Genomic DNA, 14,300 nt, shown 5'->3' on the forward strand with positions numbered 1-14,300 from the left:
GGGGATGCACTGCAGTGAGTCCAGAGAGTGCACTGGCACCACTGGGGATGCAGTGCAGTGACTCCAGAGAGTGCACTGGCACCACTGGGGATGCAGTGCAGTGAGTGCAGAGAGTGCACTGGCACCACTGGGGATGCACTGCAGTGAGTCCAGAGAGTGCACTGGCACCACTGGGGATGCAGTGCATTGAGTGCAGAGAGTGCACTGGCACCACTGGGGATGCTCTGCAGTGAGTCCAGAGATTGAACTGGCACCACTGGGGATGCAGTGCAGTGAGTCCAGAGAGTGCTCTGGCACCACTGGGGATGCACCTCAGTGAGTCCAGAGAGTGCACTGGCACCACTGGTGATGCACTGCAGTGAGTCCAGAGAGTGCACTGGCAGCACTGGGGATGCACTGCAGTGAGTCCAGAGAGTGCACTGGCACCACTGGGGATGCAGTGCAGTGAGTCCAGAGAGTGCACTGGCACCACTGGGGATGCACTGCAGTGAGTGCAGAGAGTGCACTGGCACCACTGGGGATGCAGTGCAGTGAGTCCAGTGAGTGCACTGGCACCACTGGGGATGCAGTGCAGTGAGTGCAGAGAGTGCACTGGCACAACTAGGGATGCAGTGCAGTGAGTCCAGAGAGTGCACTGGCAAGACTAGGGATGCTCTGCAGTGAGTGCAGAGATTGCACTGGCACCACTGGGAATGCAGTGCAGTGAGTCCAGAGAGTGCACTGGCACCACTGGGGATGCAGTGCAGTGAGTCCAGAGAGTGCACTGGCACCACTGGGGATGCAGTGCAGTGAGTCCAGTGAGTGCACTGGCACCACTGGGGATGCAGTGCAGTGAGTGCAGAGAGTGCACTGGCACAACTAGGGATGCAGTGCAGTGAGTCCAGAGAGTGCACTGGCAAGACTAGGGATGCTCTGCAGTGAGTGCAGAGATTGCACTGGCACCACTGGGGATGCAGTGCAGTGAGTCCAGAGAGTGCACTGGCACCACTGGGGATGCAGTGCTGTGACTCCAGAGAGTGCACTGGCACCACTGGGGGTACAGTGCAGTGAGTGCAGAACGTGCACTGGCACCACTGGGGATGCCCTGCAGTGAGTCCAGAGAGTGCACTGGCTCCACTGGGGATGCACTGCAGTGAGTCCAGAGAGTGCACTGGCACCAATGGGGATGCAGTGCTGTGACTCCAGAGAGTGCACTGCCACCACTGGGGATGCAGTGCAGTGAGTGCAGAGAGTGCACTGGCACCACTGGGGATGCACTGCAGTGAGTCCAGAGAGTGCACTGGCACCACTGGGGATGCAGTGCTGTGACTCCAGAGAGCGCACTGGCACCACTGGGGATGCAGTGCAGTGAGTGCAGAGAGTGCTCTGGCACCACTGGGGATGCACTTCAGTGAGTCCAGAGAGTGCACTGGCACCACTGGGGATGCAGTGCAGTGAGTGCAGAGAGTGCACTGGCACCACTGGGGATGCAGTGCAGTGAGTCCAGAGTGTGCACTGGCACCACTGGGGATGCAGTGCAGTGAGTCCAGAGATTGCACTGGCACCACTGGGGATGCACCTCAGTGAGTCCAGAGAGTGCACTGGCACCACTGGGGATGCAGTGCAGTGAGTCCAGAGAGTGCACTGGCACCACTGGGGATGCACTGCAGTGAGTCCAGAGAGTGCACTGGCACCACAGGGGATGCAGTGCTGTGACTCCAGAGAGTGCACTGGCACCACTGGGGATGCAGTGCAGTGAGTGCAGAGAGTGCACTGGCACCACTGGGGATGCACTGCAGTGAGTCCAGAGAGTGCACTGGCACCACTGGGGATGCAGTGCAGTGAGTCCAGAGAGTGCACTGGCACCACTGGGGATGCTCTGCAGTGAGTCCAGAGAGTGCACTCTTACCACTGGGGATGCTCTGCAGTGAGTCCAGAGATTGAACTGGCACCACTGGGGATGCAGTGCAGTGAGTCCAGAGAGTGCACTGGCACCACTGGGGATGCAGTGCTGTGACTCCAGAGAGCGCACTGGCACCACTGGGGATGCAGTGCAGTGAGTGCAGAGAGTGCTCTGGCACCACTGGGGATGCACTTCAGTGAGTCCAGAGAGTGCACTGGCACCACTGGGGATGCACTGCAGTGAGTCCAGAGAGTGCACTGGCACCACTGGGGATGCAGTGCTGTGACTCCAGAGAGCGCACTGGCACCACTGGGGATGCAGTGCAGTGAGTCTAGAGAGTGCACTGGCACCACTGGGGATGCTCTGCAGTGAGTGCAGAGATTGCACTGGCACCACTGGGGATGCAGTGCAGTGAGTCCAGAGAGTGCACTGGCACCACTGGGGATGCAGTGCAGTGAGTCCAGAGAGTGCACTGGCACCACTGGGGATGCAGTGCTGTGACTCCAGAGAGTGCACTGGCACCACTGGGGGTACAATGCAGTGAGTGCAGAACGTTCACTGGCACCACTGGGGATGCCCTGCAGTGAGTCCAGAGAGTGCACTGGCACCACTGGGGATGCACTGCAGTGAGTCCAGAGAGTGCACTGGCACCACTGGGGATGCAGTGCTGTGACTCCAGAGAGTGCACTTCCACCACTGGGGATGCAGTGCAGTGAGTGCAGAGAGTGCACTGGCACCACTGGGGATGCACTGCAGTGAGTCCAGAGAGTGCACTGGCACCACTGGGGATGCAGTGCTGTGACTCCAGAGAGCGCACTGGCACCACTGGGGATGCAGTGCAGTGAGTGCAGAGAGTGCTCTGGCACCACTGGGGATGCACTTCAGTGAGTCCCGAGAGTGCACTGGCACCACTGTGGATGCAGTGCAGTGAGTCCAGAGATTGCACTGGCACCACTGGGGATGCAGTGCTGTGACTCCAGAGAGCGCACTGGCACCACTGGGGATGCAGTGCAGTGAGTCCAGAGAGTGCACTGGCACCACTGGGGATGCACTTCAGTGAGTACAGAGAGTGCACTGGCACCACTGGGGATGCAGTGCAGTGAGTCCAGAGAGTGCTCTGGCACCACTGGGGATGCAGTGCAGTGAGTCCAGAGAGTGCACTGGCACCACTGGGGATGCAGTGCTGTGACTCCAGAGAGCGCACTGGCACCACTGGGGGTGCAGTGCAGTGAGTGCAGAGAGTGCACTGGCACCACTGGGTATGCAGTGCAGTGAGTCCGGAGATTGCACTGGCACCACTGGGGATGCAGTGCTGTGAGTCCAGAGATTGCACTGGCACCACTGGGGATGCAGTGCAGTGAGTGCAGAGAGTGCACTGGCACCACTGGGGATGCACTTCAGTGAGTCCAGAGAGTGCACTGGCACCACTGGGGATGCAGTGCAGTGAGTCCAGAGAGTGCACTGGCAGCACTGGGGATTCAGTGCAGTGAGTCCAGAGAGTGCACTGGCACCACTGGGGATGCAGTGCAGTGAGTCCAGAGAATGCACTGGCACCACTGGGGATGCAGTGCAGTGAGTCCAGAGAGTGCACTGGCACCACTGGGGATGCAGTGCAGTGAGTCCAGAGAGTGCACTGGCACCACTGGGGATGCAGTGCAGTGAGTCCAGAGAGTGCACTGGCACCACTGGGGATGCAGTGCAGTGAGTCCAGAGAGTGCACTGGCAGCACTGGGGATGCAGTGCAGTGAGTCCAGAGAGTGCACTGGCACCACTGGGGATGCAGTGCAGTGAGTGCAGAGAGTGCACTGGCACCACTGGGGATGCACTGCAGTGAGTCCAGAGAGTGCACTGGCACCACTGGGGATGCAGTGCAGTGAGTCCAGAGAGTGCACTGGCACCACTGGGGATGCTCTGCAGTGAGTCCAGAGATTGAACTGGCACCACTGGGGATGCAGTGCAGTGAGTCCAGAGAGTGCACTGGCAGCACTGGGGATGCAGTGCTGTGACTCCAGAGAGCGCACTGGCACCACTGGGGGTGCAGTGCAGTGAGTGCAGAGAGTGCACTGGCAGCACTGGGGATGCACTGTAGTGAGTCCAGAGAGTGCACTGGCACCACTGGGGATGCAGTGCAGTGAGTTCGGAGATTGCACTGGCACCACTGGGGATGCAGTGCTGTGACTCCAGAGAGTGCACTGGCACCACTGGGGATGCAGTGCAGTGAGTGCAGAGAGTGCACTGGCACCACTGGGGATGCACTGCAGTGAGTCCAGAGAGTGCACTGGCACCACTGGGGATGCAGTGCAGTGAGTCCAGAGTGTGCACTGGCACCACTGGGGATGCAGTGCAGTGAGTCCAGAGAGTGCACGGGCTCCACTGGGGATGCAGTACAGTGAGTCCAGAGAGTGCACTGGCACCACTGGGGATGCAGTGCAGTGAGTCCAGAGAGTGCACTGGCACCACTGGGGATGCAGTGCAGTTAGTCCAGAGAGTGCACTGGAACCACTGGGGATGCACTGCAGTGAGTCCAGAGAGTGCACTGGCACCACTGGGGATGCAGTACAGTGAGTCCAGAGAGTGCACTGGCACCACTGGGGATGCAGTGCAGTGAGTCCAGAGATTGCTCTGGCACCACTGGGGATGCACCTCAGTGAGTCCAGAGAGTGCACTGGCACCACTGGTGATGCACTGCAGTGAGTCCAGAGAGTGCACTGGCACCACTGGGGATGCACTGCAGTGAGTGCAGAGAGTGCACTGGCACCACTGGGGATGCCCTGCAGTGAGTCCAGAGAGTGCACTGGCACCACTGGGGATGCACTGCAGTGAGTGCAGAGAGTGCACTGGCACCACTGGGGATGCAGTGCAGTGAGTCCAGAGAGTGCACTGGCACCACTGGGGATGCAGTGCAGTGAGTCCAGTGAGTGCACTGGCACCACTGGGGATGCAGTGCAGTGAGTGCAGAGAGTGCACTGGCACCACTGGGGATGCAGTGCTGTGACTCCAGAGAGTGCACTGGCAAGACTAGGGATGCTCTGCAGTGAGTCCAGAGATTGCACTGGCACCACTGGGGATGCAGTGCAGTGAGTCCAGAGAGTGCACTGGCACCACTGGGGATGCAGTGCAGTGAGTCCAGAGAGTGCACTGGCACCACTGGGGATGCAGTGCAGTGAGTCCAGTGAGTGCACTGGCACCACTGGGGATGCAGTGCAGTGAGTGCAGAGAGTGCACTGACACAACTAGGGATGCAGTGCAGTGAGTCCAGAGAGTGCACTGGCAAGACTAGGGATGCTCTGCAGTGAGTGCAGAGATTGCACTGGCACCACTGGGGATGCAGTGCAGTGAGTCCAGAGAGTGCACTGGCACCACTGGGGATGCAGTGCTGTGACTCCAGAGAGTGCACTGGCACCACTGGGGGTACAGTGCAGTGAGTGCAGAACGTGCACTGGCACCACTGGGGATGCCCTGCAGTGAGTCCAGAGAGTGCACTGGCACCACTGGGGATGCACTGCAGTGAGTCCAGAGAGTGCACTGGCGGCACTGGGGATGCAGTGCTGTGACTCCAGAGAGCGCACTGGCACCACTGGTGGTGCAGTGCAGTGAGTGCAGAGAGTGCACTGGCAGCACTGGGGATGCACTGTAGTGAGTCCAGAGAGTGCACTGGCACCACTGGGGATGCAGTGCAGTGAGTTCGGAGATTGCACTGGCACCACTGGGGATGCAGTGCTGTGACTCCAGAGAGTGCACTGGCACCACGGGGGATGCAATGCAGTGAGTGCAGAGAGTGCACTGGCACCACTGGGGATGCAGTTCAGTGAGTCCAGAGAGTGCACTGGCACCACTGGGGATGCAGTGCAGTGAGTCCAGAGTGTGCACTGGCACCACTGGGGATGCAGTGCAGTGAGTCCAGAGAGTGCACGGGCTCCACTGGGGATGCAGTACAGTGAGTCCAGAGAGTGCACTGGCACCACTGGGGATGCAGTGCAGTGAGTCCAGAGAGTGCACTGGCACCACTGGGGATGCAGTGCAGTTAGTCCAGAGAGTGCACTGGAACCACTGGGGATGCACTGCAGTGAGTCCAGAGAGTGCACTGGCACCACTGGGGATGCAGTACAGTGAGTCCAGAGAGTGCACTGGCACCACTGGGGATGCAGTGCAGTGAGTCCAGAGATTGCTCTGGCACCACTGGGGATGCACCTCAGTGAGTCCAGAGAGTGCACTGGCACCACTGGTGATGCACTGCAGTGAGTCCAGAGAGTGCACTGGCACCACTGGGGATGCACTGCAGTGAGTGCAGAGAGTGCACTGGCACCACTGGGGATGCCCTGCAGTGAGTCCAGAGAGTGCACTGGCACCACTGGGGATGCACTGCAGTGAGTCCAGAGAGTGCACTGCCACCACTGGGGATGCAGTGCAGTGAGTCCAGAGAGTGCACTGGCACCACTGGGGATGCACTGCAGTGAGTCCAGTGAGTGCACTGGCACCACTGGGGATGCAGTGCAGTGAGTGCAGAGAGTGCACTGGCACCACTGGGGATGCAGTGCAGTGAGTCCAGAGAGTGCACTGGCAAGACTAGGGATGCTCTGCAGTGAGTCCAGAGATTGCACTGGCACCACTGGGGATGCAGTGCAGTGAGTCCAGAGAGTGCACTGGCACCACTGGGGATGCAGTGCAGTGAGTCCAGAGAGTGCACTGGCACCACTGGGGATGCAGTGCAGTGAGTCCAGTGAGTGCACTGGCACCACTGGGGATGCAGTGCAGTGAGTGCAGAGAGTGCACTGACACAACTAGGGATGCAGTGCTGTGAGTCCAGAGAGTGCACTGGCAAGACTAGGGATGCTCTGCAGTGAGTCCAGAGATTGCACTGGCACCACTGGGGATGCAGTGCAGTGAGTCCAGAGAGTGCACTGGCACCACTGGGGATGCAGTGCTGTGACTCCAGAGAGTGCACTGGCACCACTGGGGGTACAGTGCAGTGAGTGCAGAACGTTCACTGGCACCACTGGGGATGCCCTGCAGTGAGTCCAGAGAGTGCACTGGCACCACTGGGGATGCACTGCAGTGAGTCCAGAGAGTGCACTGGCACCAATGGGGATGCAGTGCTGTGACTCCAGAGAGTGCACTGCCACCACTGGGGATGCAGTGCAGTGAGTCCAGAGAGTGCACTGGCACCACTGGGGATGCAGTGCAGTGAGTCCAGAGAGTGCACTGGCAGCACTGGGGATGCAGTGCAGTGAGTCCAGAGAGTGCACTGGCACCACTGGGGATGCAGTGCAGTGAGTGCAGAGAGTGCACTGGCACCACTGGGGATGCACTGCAGTGAGTCCAGAGAGTGCACTGGCACCACTGGGGATGCAGTGCAGTGAGTCCAGAGAGTGCACTGGCACCACTGGGGATGCTCTGCAGTGAGTCCAGAGATTGAACTGGCACCACTGGGGATGCAGTGCAGTGAGTCCAGAGAGTGCACTGGCAGCACTGGGGATCCAGTGCTGTGACTCCAGAGAGCGCACTGGCACCACTGGGGGTGCAGTGCAGTGAGTGCAGAGAGTGCACTGGCAGCACTGGGGATGCACTGTACGGAGTCCAGAGAGTGCACTGGCACCACTGGGGATGCAGTGCAGTGAGTTCGGAGATTGCACTGGCACCACTGGGGATGCAGTGCTGTGACTCCAGAGAGTGCACTGGCACCACTGGGGATGCAGTGCAGTGAGTGCAGAGAGCGCACTGGCACCACTGGGGGTGCAGTGCAGTGAGTGCAGAGAGTGCACTGGCACCACTGGGGATGCAGTGCAGTGAGTCCGGAGATTGCACTGGCACCACTGGGGATGCAGTGCTGTGACTCCAGAGATTGCACTGGCACCACTGGGGATGCAGTGCAGTGAGTGCAGAGAGTGCACTGGCACCACTGGGGATGCACTTCAGTGAGTCCAGAGAGTGCACTGGCACCACTGGGGATGCAGTGCAGTGAGTCCAGAGAGTGCACTGGCAGCACTGGGGATTCAGTGCAGTGAGTCCAGAGAGTGCACTGGCACCACTGGGGATGCAGTGCAGTGAGTCCAGAGAATGCACTGGCACCACTGGGGATGCAGTGCAGTGAGTCCAGAGAGTGCACTGGCACCACTGGGGATGCAGTGCAGTGAGTCCAGAGAGTGCACTGGCACCACTGGGGATGCACTGCAGTGAGTCCAGAGAGTGCACTGGCACCACTGGGGATGCAGTGCAGTGAGTCCAGAGAGTGCACTGGCACCACTGGGGATGCAGTGCAGTGAGTGCAGAGAGTGCACTGGCACCACTGGGGATGCACTGCAGTGAGTCCAGAGAGTGCACTGGCACCACTGGGGATGCAGTGCAGTGAGTCCAGAGAGTGCACTGGCACCACTGGGGATGCTCTGCAGTGAGTCCAGAGATTGAACTGGCACCACTGGGGATGCACTGCAGTGAGTCCAGAGAGTGCACTGGCAGCACTGGGGATGCAGTGCTGTGACTCCAGAGAGCGCACTGGCACCACTGGGGGTGCAGTGCAGTGAGTGCAGAGAGTGCACTGGCAGCACTGGGGATGCACTGTAGTGAGTCCAGAGAGTGCACTGGCACCACTGGGGATGCAGTGCAGTGAGTTCGGAGATTGCACTGGCACCACTGGGGATGCAGTGCTGTGACTCCAGAGAGTGCACTGGCACCACTGGGGATGCAGTGCAGTGAGTCCAGTGAGTGCACTGGCACCACTGCGGATGCAGTGCAGTGAGTGCAGAGAGTGCACTGACACAACTAGGGATGCAGTGCAGTGAGTCCAGAGAGTGCACTGGCAAGACTAGGGATGCTCTGCAGTGAGTGCAGAGATTGCACTGGCACCACTGGGGATGCAGTGCAGTGAGTCCAGAGAGTGCACTGGCACCACTGGGGATGCAGTGCTGTGACTCCAGAGAGTGCACTGGCACCACTGGGGGTACAGTGCAGTGAGTGCAGAACGTGCACTGGCACCATTGGGGATGCCCTGCAGTGAGTCCAGAGAGTGCACTGGCACCACTGGGGATGCACTGCAGTGAGTCCAGAGAGTGCACTGGCACCACTGGGGATGCAGTGCTGTGACTCCAGAGAGCGCACTGGCACCACTGGTGTTGCAGTGCAGTGAGTGCAGAGAGTGCACTGGCAGCACTGGGGATGCACTGTAGTGAGTCCAGAGAGTGCACTGGCACCACTGGGGATGCAGTGCAGTGAGTTCGGAGATTGCACTGGCACCACTGGGGATGCAGTGCTGTGACTCCAGAGAGTGCACTGGCACCACGGGGGATGCAATGCAGTGAGTGCAGAGAGTGCACTGGCACCACTGGGGATGCAGTTCAGTGAGTCCAGAGAGTGCACTGGCACCACTGGGGATGCAGTGCAGTGAGTCCAGAGTGTGCACTGGCACCACTGGGGATGCAGTGCAGTGAGTCCAGAGAGTGCACGGGCTCCACTGGGGATGCAGTACAGTGAGTCCAGAGAGTGCACTGGCACCACTGGGGATGCAGTGCAGTGAGTCCAGAGAGTGCACTGGCACCACTGGGGATGCAGTGCAGTTAGTCCAGAGAGTGCACTGGAACCACTGGGGATGCACTGCAGTGAGTCCAGAGAGTGCACTGGCACCACTGGGGATGCAGTACAGTGAGTCCAGAGAGTGCACTGGCACCACTGGGGATGCAGTGCAGTGAGTCCAGAGATTGCTCTGGCACCACTGGGGATGCACCTCAGTGAGTCCAGAGAGTGCACTGGCACCACTGGTGATGCACTGCAGTGAGTCCAGAGAGTGCACTGGCACCACTGGGGATGCACTGCAGTGAGTGCAGAGAGTGCACTGGCACCACTGGGGATGCCCTGCAGTGAGTCCAGAGAGTGCACTGGCACCACTGGGGATGCACTGCAGTGAGTCCAGAGAGTGCACTGGCACCACTGGGGATGCAGTGCAGTGAGTCCAGAGAGTGCACTGGCACCACTGGGGATGCAGTGCAGTGAGTCCAGTGAGTGCACTGGCACCACTGGGGATGCAGTGCAGTGAGTGCAGAGAGTGCACTGGCACCACTGGGGATGCAGTGCAGTGAGTCCAGAGAGTGCACTGGCAAGACTAGGGATGCTCTGCAGTGAGTCCAGAGATTGCACTGGCACCACTGGGGATGCAGTGCAGTGAGTCCAGAGAGTGCACTGGCACCACTGGGGATGCAGTGCAGTGAGTCCAGAGAGTGCACTGGCACCACTGGGGATGCAGTGCAGTGAGTCCAGTGAGTGCACTGGCACCACTGGGGATGCAGTCCAGTGAGTGCAGAGAGTGCACTGACACAACTAGGGATGCAGTGCAGTGAGTCCAGAGAGTGCACTTGCAAGACTAGGGATGCTCTGCAGTGAGTCCAGAGATTGCACTGGCACCACTGGGGATGCAGTGCAGTGAGTCCAGAGAGTGCACTGGCACCACTGGGGATGCAGTGCTGTGACTCCAGAGAGTGCACTGGCACCACTGGGGGTACAGTGCAGTGAGTGCAGAACGTGCACTGGCACCACTGGGGATGCCCTGCAGTGAGTCCAGAGAGTGCACTGGCACCACTGGGGATGCACTGCAGTGAGTCCAGAGAGTGCACTGGCACCAATGGGGATGCAGTGCTGTGACTCCAGAGAGTGCACTGCCACCACTGGGGATGCAGTGCAGTGAGTGCAGAGAGTGCACTGGCACCACTGGGGATGCACTGCAGTGAGTCCAGAGAGTGCACTGGCACCACTGGGGATGCAGTGCTGTGAGTCCAGAGAGCGCACTGGCACCACTGGGGATGCAGTGCAGTGAGTGCAGAGAGTGCTCTGGCACCACTGGGGATGCACTTCAGTGAGTCCAGAGAGTGCACTGGCACCACTGGGGATGCAGTGCAGTGAGTGCAGAGAGTGCACTGGCACCACTGGGGATGCAGTGCAGTGAGTCCAGAGTGTGCACTGGCACCACTGGGGATGCAGTGCAGTGAGTCCAGAGATTGCACTGGCACCACTGGGGATGCACCTCAGTGAGTCCAGAGAGTGCACTGGCACCACTGGGGATGCAGTGCAGTGAGTCCAGAGAGTGCACTGGCACCACTGGGGATGCACTGCAGTGAGTCCAGAGAGTGCACTGGCACCACTGGGGATGCAGTGCTGTGACTCCAGAGAGTGCACTGGCACCACTGGGGATGCAGTGCAGTGAGTGCAGAGAGTGCACTGGCACCACTGGGGATGCACTGCAGTGAGTCCAGAGAGTGCACTGGCACCACTGGGGATGCAGTGCAGTGAGTCCAGAGAGTGCACTGGCACCACTGGGGATGCTCTGCAGTGAGTCCAGAGAGTGCACTGTTACCACTGGGGATGCTCTGCAGTGAGTCCAGAGATTGAACTGGCACCACTGGGGATGCAGTGCAGTGAGTCCAGAGAGTGCACTGGCACCACTGGGGATGCAGTGCTGTGACTCCAGAGAGCGCACTGGCACCACTGGGGATGCAGTGCAGTGAGTGCAGAGAGTGCTCTGGCACCACTGGGAATGCACTTCAGTGAGTCCAGAGAGTGCACTGGCACCACTGGGGATGCACTGCAGTGAGTCCAGAGAGTGCACTGGCACCACTGGGGATGCAGTGCTGTGACTCCAGAGAGCGCACTGGCACCACTGGGGATGCAGTGCAGTGAGTCTAGAGAGTGCACTGGCACCACTGGGGATACTCTGCAGTGAGTGCAGAGATTGCACTGGCACCACTGGGGATGCAGTGCAGTGAGTCCAGAGAGTGCACTGGCACCACTGGGGATGCAGTGCAGTGAGTCCAGAGAGTGCACTGGCACCACTGGGGATGCAGTGCTGTGACTCCAGAGAGTGCACTGGCACCACTGGGGGTACAGTGCAGTGAGTGCAGAACGTTCACTGGCACCACTGGGGATGCCCTGCAGTGAGTCCAGAGAGTGCACTGGCACCACTGGGGATGCACTGCAGTGAGTCCAGAGAGTGCACTGGCACCACTGGGGATGCAGTGCTGTGACTCCAGAGAGTGCACTTCCACCACTGGGGATGCAGTGCAGTGAGTGCAGAGAGTGCACTGGCACCACTGGGGATGCAGTGCAGTGAGTCCAGAGAGTGCACTGGCACCACTGGGGATGCAGTGCTGTGACTCCAGAGAGCGCACTGGCACCACTGGGGATGCAGTGCAGTGAGTGCAGAGAGTGCTCTGGCACCACTGGGGATGCAGTGCAGTGAGTCCAGAGAGTGCACTGGCACCACTGGGGATGCAGTGCAGTGAGTCCAGAGATTGCACTGGCACCACTGGGGATGCAGTGCTGTGACTCCAGAGAGCGCACTGGCACCACTGGGGATGCAGTGCAGTGAGTCCAGAGAGTGCACTGGCACCACTGGGGATGCACTTCAGTGAGTACAGAGAGTGCACTGGCACCACTGGGGATGCAGTGCAGTGAGTCCAGAGAGTGCTCTGGCACCACTGGGGATGCAGTGCAGTGAGTCCAGAGAGTGCACTGGCACCACTGGGGATGCAGTGCTGTGACTCCAGAGAGCGCACTGGCACCACTGGGGGTGCAGTGCAGTGAGTGCAGAGAGTGCACTGGCACCACTGGGGATGCAGTGCAGTGAGTCCGGAGATTGCACTGGCACCACTGGGGATGCAGTGCTGTGACTCCAGAGATTGCACTGGCACCACTGGGGATGCAGTGCAGTGAGTGCAGAGAGTGCACTGGCACCACTGGGGATGCACTTCAGTGAGTCCAGAGAGTGCACTGGCACCACTGGGGATGCAGTGCAGTGAGTCCAGAGAGTGCACTGGCAGCACTGGGGATTCAGTGCAGTGAGTCCAGAGAGTGCACTGGCACCACTGGGGATGCAGTGCAGTGAGTCCAGAGAATGCACTGGCACCACTGGGGATGCAGTGCAGTGAGTCCAGAGAGTGCACTGGCACCACTGGGGATGCAGTGCAGTGAGTCCAGAGAGTGCACTGGCACCACTGGGGATGCACTGCAGTGAGTCCAGAGAGTGCACTGGCAGCACTGGGGATGCAGTGCAGTGAGTCCAGAGAGTGCACTGGCACCACTGGGGATGCAGTGCAGTGAGTGCAGAGAGTGCACTGGCACCACTGGGGATGCACTGCAGTGAGTCCAGAGAGTGCACTGGCACCACTGGGGATGCAGTGCAGTGAGTCCAGAGAGTGCACTGGCACCACTGGGGATGCTCTGCAGTGAGTCCAGAGATTGAACTGGCACCACTGGGGATGCACTGCAGTGAGTCCAGAGAGTGCACTGGCAGCACTGGGGATGCAGTGCTGTGACTCCAGAGAGCGCACTGGCACCACTGGGGGTGCAGTGCAGTGAGTGCAGAGAGTGCACTGGCAGCACTGGGGATGCACTGTAGTGAGTCCAGAGAGTGCACTGGCACCACTGGGGATGCAGTGCAGTGAGTTCGGAGATTGCACTGGCACCACTGGGGATGCAGTGCTGTGACTCCAGAGAGTGCACTGGCACCACGGGGGATGCAGTGCAGTGAGTGCAGAGAGTGCACTGGCACCACTGGGGATGCAGTTCAGTGAGTCCAGAGAGTGCACTGGCACCACTGGGGATGCAGTGCAGTGAGTCCAGAGTGTGCACTGGCACCACTGGGGATGCAGTGCAGTGAGTCCAGAGAGTGCACGGGCTCCACTGGGGATGCAGTACAGTGAGTCCAGAGAGTGCACTGGCACCACTGTGGATGCTCTGCAGTGAGTCCAGAGAGTGCACTGGCACCACTGGGGATGCAGTGCAGTTAGTCCAGAGAGTGCACTGGAACCACTGGGGATGCACTGCAGTGAGTCCAGAGAGTGCACTGGCACCACTGGGGATGCAGTACAGTGAGTCCAGAGAGTGCACTGGCACCACTGGGGATGCAGTGCAGTGAGTCCAGAGATTGCTCTGGCACCACTGGGGATGCACCTCAGTGAGTCCAGAGAGTGCACTGGCACCACTGGTGATGCACTGCAGTGAGTCCAGAGAGTGCACTGGCACCACTGGGGATGCACTGCAGTGAGTGCAGAGAGTGCACTGGCACCACTGGGGATGCCCTGCAGTGAGTCCAGAGAGTGCACTGGCACCACTGGGGATGCACTGCAGTGAGTGCAGAGAGTGCACTGGCACCACTGGGGATGCAGTGCAGTGAGTCCAGAGAGTGCACTGGCACCACTGGGGATGCAGTGCAGTGAGTCCAGTGAGTGCACTGGCACCACTGGGGATGCAGTGCAGTGAGTGCAGAGAGTGCACTGGCACAACTAGGGATGCAGTGCAGTGAGTCCAGAGAGTGCACTGGCAAGACTAGGGATGCTCTGCAGTGAGTGCAGAGATTGCACTGGCACCACTGGGGATGCAGTGCAGTGAGTCCAGAGAGTGCACTGGCACCACTGGGGATGCAGTGCAGTGAGTCCAG

The sequence above is a fragment of the Anser anser genome (genome assembly GCF_964211835.1).
Source record: "Anser anser genome assembly, chromosome: Z".
Lineage (NCBI taxonomy): Eukaryota > Metazoa > Chordata > Aves > Anseriformes > Anatidae > Anser > Anser anser.